The sequence below is a fragment of the Rutidosis leptorrhynchoides genome, chromosome 5 (assembly GCF_046630445.1).
Source record: "Rutidosis leptorrhynchoides isolate AG116_Rl617_1_P2 chromosome 5, CSIRO_AGI_Rlap_v1, whole genome shotgun sequence".
NCBI classification, from domain to species: domain Eukaryota; kingdom Viridiplantae; phylum Streptophyta; class Magnoliopsida; order Asterales; family Asteraceae; genus Rutidosis; species Rutidosis leptorrhynchoides.
Genome location: NC_092337.1, coordinates 44,378,391 through 44,389,172, shown reverse-complemented (window position 1 = coordinate 44,389,172; position 10,782 = coordinate 44,378,391).

The following is a 10,782-nucleotide window of genomic DNA, read 5'->3' as shown; positions in this document are numbered from 1 at the left end:
AAAGAATTTAAAGAAGGAGACAGAGTTCTTCTTTTCAATTCACGATTCAAGCTATTTCCTGGAAAATTGAAATCAAGATGGTCTGGACCATTCATAGTCAAAAGAGTTTTCCCATACGGAACGATAGAATTGATAAATTCAAATGGGATTGAATTTAAAGTTAATGGTCACAGAGTTAAACATTACATACATGGTCCGATGGAAGTCGACAACGAAGTTAATCACAATTTCGACACCACAGCTAACTAAGTGTGGGGAGAATCAAGTCTTTAAAGGATAATATGTATTTCTGTTAGAGTTAGATTGTCTGTTTTCGTGTAGTTCTCGAAAATGGAACACGTATGGTCTTTCCCTAGCAGACCCTAAAGAACTAGTCTTCTCCCCCCATTCTGAATTTTTATTTTTTTAGGTTTTTACAAAATGAAGACTGCCTGTGAACTAAACCATGGTCTAATGCTACACGCTTTGATCACTAAACGTAATAATGACATACTACCAAGTGAATTAGTATCAGTAATCAGAGAAAGAATGGACGGAGTTAGAAAAGGATCCAGATGCGAAGATAATAAGTTACAATTTGGTAAAGGAAAATCAAAATCCGCAGCGAAAAGAAGAGCACGACACCTAGAAAAATGTCACAAATGCGGAAAATGGTCACATGGAGGTAAATGTTCAAATAATCAAACCTATTCAAATACCGAATTTGTTACTTTATGCAGAGACGGACCATTCATATGTTTAGAAGAAAAGACAATGAATGCTCGAGGTTACGCCTATGCAGCCATGGAAAACCAATTAAACCGACTATCTTATGAATATAATAGATCATATAACTAAGAAATCTATTTCACAGGTATGTCTGTACAGTTTTTATTTTTATTTTTAACCTTTTGATAATAAACGCTAATTTGTTCGCTAAAAAGTATTAAATTGGTATTAAATAAAATTAGGTTTGGCGACCGAAATTATTGATATTGTTCAAAAATTTATTACATCACTGCGAAATTTAACGTTTATTCTTAAGGTATAAATATCTTTAATCAATCAACCCAAAATATTTTAAAAATTCGTCATGAGTTAAATTAGGTTTTGGAACCGAAATTACTTTACCGAAAAGAGGGGCGCATATTTTTGATAATATTTGATTGATTAAAGTGGGATAAAAAGACAAAAAGATTTTTAATTTTATTTTTACCATGTTTTTAAAAATTAATATTTAAATCTTAAATTAATATTGTAAACTTTGTAAAAACAATATATTTAAAAATTGTAAATATTTGAAAAATTAATATAAGTTTGATATGAATTTATGAATTTTTAATTTTTAAAATATGAAATTTTAATTTTATGCATTTCAAATTTTAAGTTTGGTGTGAATTTTGAATTTTTAATATTAATTTTGAATTTTATATTTAAGTTGTGTGAATTTAAAAACAAAAATTTACTTTATCTCATTAAGTTAAAAATATGATTTTTAAAATTCGTCGTAAGTTGAAGACTAGGTCTTTGAACCGAAATTGCTTTACCCGAGGGAGGGACGAGAACTTTTATTATCATTATTTTTAATCTTATTGATTTAAAGTATGCCAAAAACATTAAAAAACCCAAAAATCCTAGCTTTTAAAACAATCGCTACAAAAAGACAAATTTTAAAATTTTGTCGAGGGACGGACTAGGACATCGATCCGAAACGACCTCGTCCTAAATAACAAGGGAAACAAAATTTTAAAATTAATTTCTTAATTGTTTTATAAGTTAAAGATTATAAAAAAAAAAAAAAAAAAAAAAAAAAAAAAAAAAAAAAAAAATAACTCCGCGACTCGCGGAGTTATAAGTGAAAACCTCCGCGACTCGCGGAGGGACCAAATTACAGAAAAAAATAAAACAGCTGCACACGAACTGATCACTCACACACACACAAAAACACCCAAATACAGCTCGAAAAAACCCGAGAAAACCCACGAAAATCATCCCAAAAACTCGATTTTTCACCGTTAATCTTCAAATTTTTCACTACAATCATGTTGAGAAGGATGATATCTAGGAACTACTCAAGAAAACAGGTACAATTACACCCCAAATCACCTTTAAATCCGAATTTTAGTGTGTTCTTGAGCATATTTTCATAATTTGAATTTTGTTAATTTTTAGTGTAATTAGTGTTAAATTGTTAGTATATTATGCATGTATAACCTAGATTGATGCTTGTTAACATGATTTGAAGCCAAAAACTTCAAAATCTTTAGAATCTAGGGTTTGTGTTCTTGAGCAAAATTGGGGCTTTTTGATATAAACAGGTTATGGCCGATTTTTGTCATGAATTGTTGCTAAATTGAGTAGTGTAACATGTCTAGGTAGTTAAATGATCCAAACTTTGAGCCTAAACATGATTTTGAGAATTAAAGTGGACTTTTTCAAGTCCAAAATTCATGAACTTGATTTTTGAAAGATAATGCCATTTGAGACTTGTTTATTTGCTAGTAATGATTATTTTGACATGTTATTTGAGTTGAATGCTTATGAACTTGGCGAAAATTTTCGTATATGCTTATTTGAAAAAGTGTAGATTTGATAAAAATGTGAAAATAAGCTTAAGTTTGATATAAATTGATAATGTCATTGTAATTATTTTGATTGATGATTTTGCTGACACTAATGCATATTTGGATGCACAAAATTTGTGTTTGATGTGTTTTGCAGAATGAAAGGGGTGAATCTTCATCCCAAGCCCGTCATGCTCCTGCTGAGAACTTGGAACAACAGGAGGTAGATAACTACTACAAGCAGGATGTACCTCATCCAGTCATGACCTTTTCAGATATGCACTTGGAACAGTTGCACCCGAACCTGCGATTTGACAGACTTTGGATAGATTATCCAAAATATCAACGGGGTTTGCATACTCTTCACTCTAAGGTTGTTGAGGTACCGAGGGTCATAGAATGGGGACCCTTGGAAGCTGTAGAATTGGCCGGGCCAATTAGGGAATTACTGGTACAGAGGTATGGTAATTCTTCTTTTAATGACTGGATATGTTTATTCACCATACGCAGACCTGTATATAAAGTATGGTGTGAAGAGTTGTTATGTAGTATAGAGTTGAATGATCGGGTAGCCAGTTTAACCGATCGTTCTTTTATTAGATTTTTGTTAGGCGGTTCGATGCGCCACATGTCTTTACTGGACATGGCTCAGGCTTTACGTATATATACGCCTGAGGAATTAGCGTCTGCCGATTGTAGAGGATTGATACTAAACGGTAGGAAAATAGATGAGAATTTTGATACACACGGTGTGTGGAGTCAAATGACAAGCCACCACCGTTTCAAAGGGGGAAACTACTCTTATTTGGATATAGATAGAGCCGAATTAAGAGTAATACATAGGTTTTTAGCTAACTCGATTACACAAAGGGGTAAAAACAAAGAAAAGGTAAATGAACAAGATTTGTTTTACCATATGTGTATTCGAGACCCACACAGCGCTGTAAGTATACCATATTGTGTGGGTTATTATTTATCAGCTATGGTTCGAGGGATGCGTCCACATAGCATAATAGGAGGTGGTATTTTTATTACTTTGATTGGTGAATATCTCGGTGTGGATATAAGTCGGGGGGGATTATTAGTAGAAGAGCCGGAACCCCGCGACACTATAGGTTTAAATGTGTACCATGGTGCGAAAGTTTTGAAGCGGCGAAACAACGCCGCAGTACGATACAATGGTAGACATCCACAGGTAGAGAGAAACCAGGAACAAGGTAATGTAGGAGGGGGGCAAGAAATACATAGGTTTATAGCTTCTCAGGAATACGAAAATGCTAGACAGAGAGCATTTGAAGATTGGCAAGTTCATCAGAACCAGATCATAGCGCATTGCCAACACATAGGTAGAAACTATATTCCTACACCGAAACCCGTCTTCCCTCCTTGGTCGATAGAGATGCAGCCACCATATCCTACGTATGACCCTGCCGAGGCATTCTATAGCACTTATGGTTATGCGTGGAACCCCTATTGGTACCAATATCATCCTTAGTTTTTTTTTATTTTTATTTTTATTTTGTAATTTGTAATTATTGATATATTTAATATTTTTGTTAATATTGTAATCATTTTTATAATTATCTAACTTTTATTCTTAGATTTTAAATAATTTTTGAATGTGGGGTAATAAACCAAACTTCAAAAATATGTATATATGTTTGCAGTTTATCTTATGTACACAACAGGGTGAAACAACGCATTTTCAAAGACTGGCATTAAGTTCAGCAAAAGCAAGTAATTTTGACGACAATGATGCAAAATGTATGTGAAATAACAACAAGACGGAATGAACAAATGACGTGCACCATTTATCATTCAGCAAACAAACGCCAATATATTTGGAAACTTTGGTAAAAATTTAATCATTTTCACACAAATCACCCTCAATAATTTAAATTGTTACTGATTTCCTGCAAATGAGGACATTGCAAGATCTTAAGTGTGGGAAGGGGTTAAATTCTTTCGGATTTTAAAATTTTTATATTAAACACTTGGTTACCATTAAAAATACTAGTAAAGCAGTAGTTGTATTAGAATCTAGTGCTCTCTGATAAAAAAGAACAGCCCTAGTCTTATATACTGACTACCCAATTCTAGTAAAATTTTTCAAAATTTTAAATTAAATGAATTCAAAATCATGTTTATACATATTTATGAACGATAAAACTAGGTTTTAACACCGAAATTATTGTTACCTCGGAAAGGACATAAATTGAGAAACAAACTAAAATGTTAAAATTCATTTAAAATGGAATAGAGGACGATAAAAAGGAAAATAAAAGCCAAGTGTGGGAAAATTTACCAAGTTATTTTAAACATATGTCACATATATTTGTAACAAATAACTGAAAATACTTTTGCTTTGAACTAAACTAAACTGTTTTACCCGATGAAAGAAAAGAAGAGATGGATCTACACGATGAATCAATTCCATCATTAAAAGGAAGTAAAGTCTTCCGAAAAAGACACGCGCTTTTTGATTTAGGTCATGAAGTTGTCGTTCAGACCAGCTGTAGGTTGACGAAAAATCTAGAAAAGTCATCACTAAAATCAGCTAGAAATCCACGGACCTCAGCATTAAACAGGGTCGCCAAGTGGTCAGATTTATTCTAACCATGAGAAGGATTTATCTCGTACAATGGGGGGGCACCATGCAAATTAGCTGGATAAGACTAATGAATCAGATCCCCAGAAAGGATAATCTCCTTAAAGATTAAAAATCAGCTTTTAAGACTGATATTACTCAATCCTAGAGATTGACCTTAAAGATTGAGAATTACAAACTCATGGAATTCAATGATATCTAAACTCGAGCTTAAACGAGAAAATATTTTGATCAAAATTATAAACCGATTTGTTTTCTGAAAACCCTATTTTCAATGCGTTCATTACCATTGAACGTAAAATCCTAGGAATTCACCTGGAATTCATTAGGTCACCTGAACTAAATCGGGTGTCAACCGTAAGAACGGTGGTTGCATAGCATGGTCGGAGACAGGACCTTGTGCCAGACCGAAAAATCATAGGATGATCTTTACTATCGCTCCTACCAAGGATAGTTCTAGCATCCGACACGTTAAAAGACCATAATCATCTGCATGTCACGGGACATTGCCTTAAACAGTTGCTTGTTCAACGCTTTCCTTTACAACCGGACGGTAGTTTGCCGAAAGGTAATATACGGAACAAGTAAACTGGACGTGTTGCTTTCCAAATACAAGGTTAGCAAGTGGGTGACACAAAACCGCAAGTTTTGAGCTAAAATTTTCAAATCTGAAACCCACCAAACCCACAAAAATATTTTGCAAACACCGGTAAAGGGTTATTCCGGAAAATTTATCTAGGGTAAAAACTAGATTTAATTTTCAAAAGATCAAATGTTTTCATAAAGATCCAATTTCCTTAATGGATCTAAATTTTTATAGTCATGTGGGACTGTAAACCATATCGTTACTACCATTGTTTATACCGCCGTATAGAAATCACTGATGTACAAAGTGTGAAGAATAAAGAAGTGATTCTAGTATTTCAAGACGATATTGCTTGAGGACAAGCAACGCTCAAGTGTGGGAATATTTGATAATGCTAAAAACGAACATATATTTCATAGCATTATTCCTCAAGAAAGACAAGCTTTTAGTTGCAATTGTTCTATTTACAAGAGATATTCGTTTAAATAATAAAAGGTGAAGACAAAAGACAGATTCGACGATTTGAAGACGCAAACGACCAAAAAGCTCAAAAGAACAAAAGACAATCAAAAAGGTTCCAATTATTGATAAGAAACGTCTCGAAATCACAAGAGTACAAGATTCAAAACGCAAAGTACAAGATATTAAATTATACGCGAGGACGTTCGAAAATCCGGAACCGGGACTAGAGTCAACTCTTAACGCTCGACGCAACGGACTAAAAATTACAAGTTAACTATGTATATAAATATAATATAATATATAATTAATTATATTAATTATATATATATTATATATATATATTAAAAACTGTCGGCAGCCAGAAACTCCAAGGGAGTAAATTGAAAATACCTCTCCGCGACTCGCGGAGTTTAAAGGGCTTTTTGCCGCGAGTCGCGGAGCCCCAAAAATCAAATCTGGCTATAAAATCAACCCGAATTCTGATCAAAAATATCCATTTTTTTTTCTTCTCTTCATACGAAGTAATATATTTATATTTATAATTTATATTTTAATTTTAATTATAATTCTAATAATAAGGGTATGTTAGCGAATGTTGTAAGGGTGTAAGTCGAAATTCTGTCCGTGTAACGCTACGCTATTTTTAATCATTGTAAGTTATGTTCAACCTTTTTATATTAATGTCTCGTAGCTAAGTTATTATTATGCTTATTTAAAACGAAGTAATCATGATGTTGGGCTAATTACTAAAATTGGGTAATTGGGCTTTGTACCATAATTGGGGTTTGGATAAAAGAACGACACTTGTGGAAACTAGACTATGGGCTATTAATGGGCTTTATATTTGTTTAACTAAATGAAAATTTGTTAATGTTAATATAAAGATTTACAATTGGGCGTCCCTATAAATTACCATATACACTCGATCGGACACGATGGGCGGGGTATTTATATGTACGAATAATCGTTCATTTAACCGGACACGGGGATGGATTAATAGCCACTAGAATAATTAAAACAGGGGTGAAATTACATTCAAGGGTAATTGGTGTAATTGTTAACAAAGTAATAAAACCTTGGTTTACACGCAGTCGATAACCTGGTGTATTCATTAAACAAAGTATTAAAACCTTGTTACAATTCGAATCCCCAATTAGTTGGAATATTTATCTTCGGGTATAATAATAATTTGACAAGGACACTTGCAATTTATATTTATGACTGATGGACTGTTATGGACAAAAACCAGACGGACATATTGAATAATCCAGGACAAAGGACAATTAACCCATGGGCATAAAACTAAAATCAACACGTCAAACATCATGATTACGGAAGTTTAAATAAGCATAATTCTTTTATTTCATATTTAATTTCCTTTATTTTATATTTAATTGCACTTCTAATTATCGCACTTTTATTTATTGTTATTTCATTTTATCGCACTTTTAATTATCGTACTTTTTAATTATCGCAATTTAATTTTATCGCATTTTTATTATTCGCAATTTCATTATCGTTATTTACTTTACGCTTTAATTTAAAGTCTTGTATTTATTTTATATTTTACATTAGGTTTTAACTGCGACTAAAGTTTTAAAATCGACAAACCGGTCATTAAACGGTAAAAACCCCCCTTTATAATAATAATATTACTTATATATATATTTGTAATTTTAATAAAAGTAAACTAATATAGCGTTGAGCTTTGCTTAAAGATCTCCCTGTGGAACGAACCGGACTTACTAAAAACTACACTACTGTACGATTAGGTACACTGCCTATAAGTGTTGTAGCAAGGTTTAAGTATATCCATTCTATAAATAAATAAATATCTTGTGTAAAATTGTATCGTATTTAATAGTATTTTCTGCTAAAATTTAATAGTATTTTATACCCCCCTGCTTTGACATCAACGCACAAATACGCAGTTTTGCAAAAACACAAGGCACAAAAGCAAGTCGAAAAAGCCGGGTCGTTACATATAGTCTTTATTTTAATCTTTTAATAATCGGCGTGAGGATGAGCCGCCTAGCTTGACTAGGTTCCAAACCCCGAAAAAAAAAGAGGAATACACAACAACAACAAAAAAAAACTCTTTTGCAGCGTTGAAGATGACTATTACCGTCGACAAAAGTTCTATGCCCAAGTCCTGCTCAATCCTTAGGCAAAGCAAGCCACGGCGTGAAAAAAAACGCTACGGAAAAAGAATACACAGTCAAGCAATATGCAACCAAATCCGCGGATATTTGTCTATTTGATGCATCAAACAAGAAAAAAAAAGTTATTTTTATTTGTTTATTTTGTATTTAGCATTACCTTCCAGTCCGAACTTTCGTGATTTCACCGTTCGGATTGCGGGGGAGTGTTAGTGTATGTTTAGAGTTAGGCCCAAGTGACTTGTGGGTCCGTTATGTATGCTCGGGTTTACGGCTATATAAAGCCTCTCATATTTATTGCACAAATCAATCAATAAACACTATATCATTTGTTAACAAAAGCTACTTGTTTTACATTCCAAATTCAAAATTTGTTTTCTTAAGGAATACATTTTTCATACTCTATTATATTTTTGTGTTTTAACAATTCAATATCTGTTAATCTAACAAGTTTGTAATATATACTTCTCATCAAAGTAGCACAGTACAATGAAATATACACATGTTGAATGTTCCATCATGAAAAAGGAAATACTAGTATTTGACGGCATTGTAACACTGAGTTTTTTTTAACAACAGTTCAGGATCATTCAGGGTGATTAAATCACACACGTGTTCATCTCCTGTAGTTACATAACCCGCCCCAACTATTGTCCAGGAGAAAATCGCGCCCAATCCGAGAGCATGGGCGGTAAAAACCCCTCTCCAACTGCCTCCGCAATGCGAAGTGCGGAAAGCACCACTGGGTGGAATTCAAGGGTTAAGAGGCAACTTTGTGTGCAATGTTGCATCCCACGGGAGTCGAACTTCTGACCTCTCGCTAAGAGAGGCAGACCACTACACATGAGCTACCACTACCACATGAGCTACAACACAAGGTTTGTAAGTGCGTGATAAGTACACATGATATTAAAGTATGCTAGTCGAATCAAACATGGATGCATTATGCATAATGGAATGATTGCCTGAGGGATTTTCGAGTTCAAACCAAAGTCGCGATATTAAATTAGGTTTTTGAAATGATGAAAGCTCCAACGAGTTTTGATTTATGGATATGGCACTTCATTTCCATTCCACCTAAATAGGAAGTTGCAAGTAAAAAGTCTTGATAGTGCTCCGCAATTATTAATTTATTACGGTTCTCATTGACAATAAGTGTTGTGCTATCCTTGTTAATGAGCATTAGACTAAAAAATTGCCATAAGATCTGAAACACAAATCTAATTAAATAACTAACCTGCAAGATATTAATCAAATACGGAGTATCTTATACCTAAAACTCTAACTAAAAAGTATAGAATTAACTTGGTAAAGCTCTATAATAAACCTCAAGTCTTCAACTAATCTCCAAAAAGCTAAATTCTTAAGTTAAAGATGACGAATCCCAAACTGTTGTTTGAAAAAAAAAAAATTGTTTGGATTAATACAATTTAGTATTTTCATTATCTACTTATTTTGGAATAATTATTTCAAACTAATTATTTAAATTCCATATCCCATAATCTATTCTGTAACACAATCTCAAGCACCCACAAAACATAACCTTAGAAAACATTTGATATCGAATGCTATCAAAAATATATAAAATATAGAATATTACAATACAACTAGCAAATAAAGTATGAACACTTCACTACAAATACATCACATATAGTCACTTTGTGCCTAGTCAAACTAGATTTTATCCCCATTACTAGGTGTTCAATACAAGATATTCATCAACATTACACCACTATCTCAAAAGAACCATTACTTTCCGAAATACTTCAACGACTAGCGTCTCATGGTTGTCCTTGTAATGGACAAATTGACAGGATATATATAGCACCCACTGCAGTTAAATCGAGTGAAAGTGTGGACCACCACGAGAGATGCTCAGATGCAATCTTTGGTCTCATTCCACTCAAGGTTTTACATGATCATTGCGGCTCCGAATCATCCCGTTTAACGAAAACCGGACTAAATCTGGTTCCAGTGACTTGACACCCATATATGAAAGCGCCTAAGGACAAAAAATGATAAGTAGATTACTAAAGTTGAGACTGCCATCCATCCATCCATATTTCAATGAAAAGATTGAAAACACCAAAAGTAAAGTGACAACAAGTGGAGGGGACCGATAATCCACTCTGCATATGGGGGGTCAACCATGATACAAACATGCACATTGCAACGATAGGAGATCGATAAACAAATATCATGAAGCTGACAACAAGCTGACGCCAAAGACTACCATCACCCGCATTCAATGACGGAACCATAAATTTTTTTCACCGGGCCGTAATTTTTTTGAAAAGCATTCACATTCACATTCACTGTAATTTTTTTTATTTCATTCTTCCATGAAAACACAACCTTTTGAGTCATGTGCTTTTGGGTTGGGGACAAAATCTGGAAGCTTTTGGGCAAAATATGGAGGCTTTG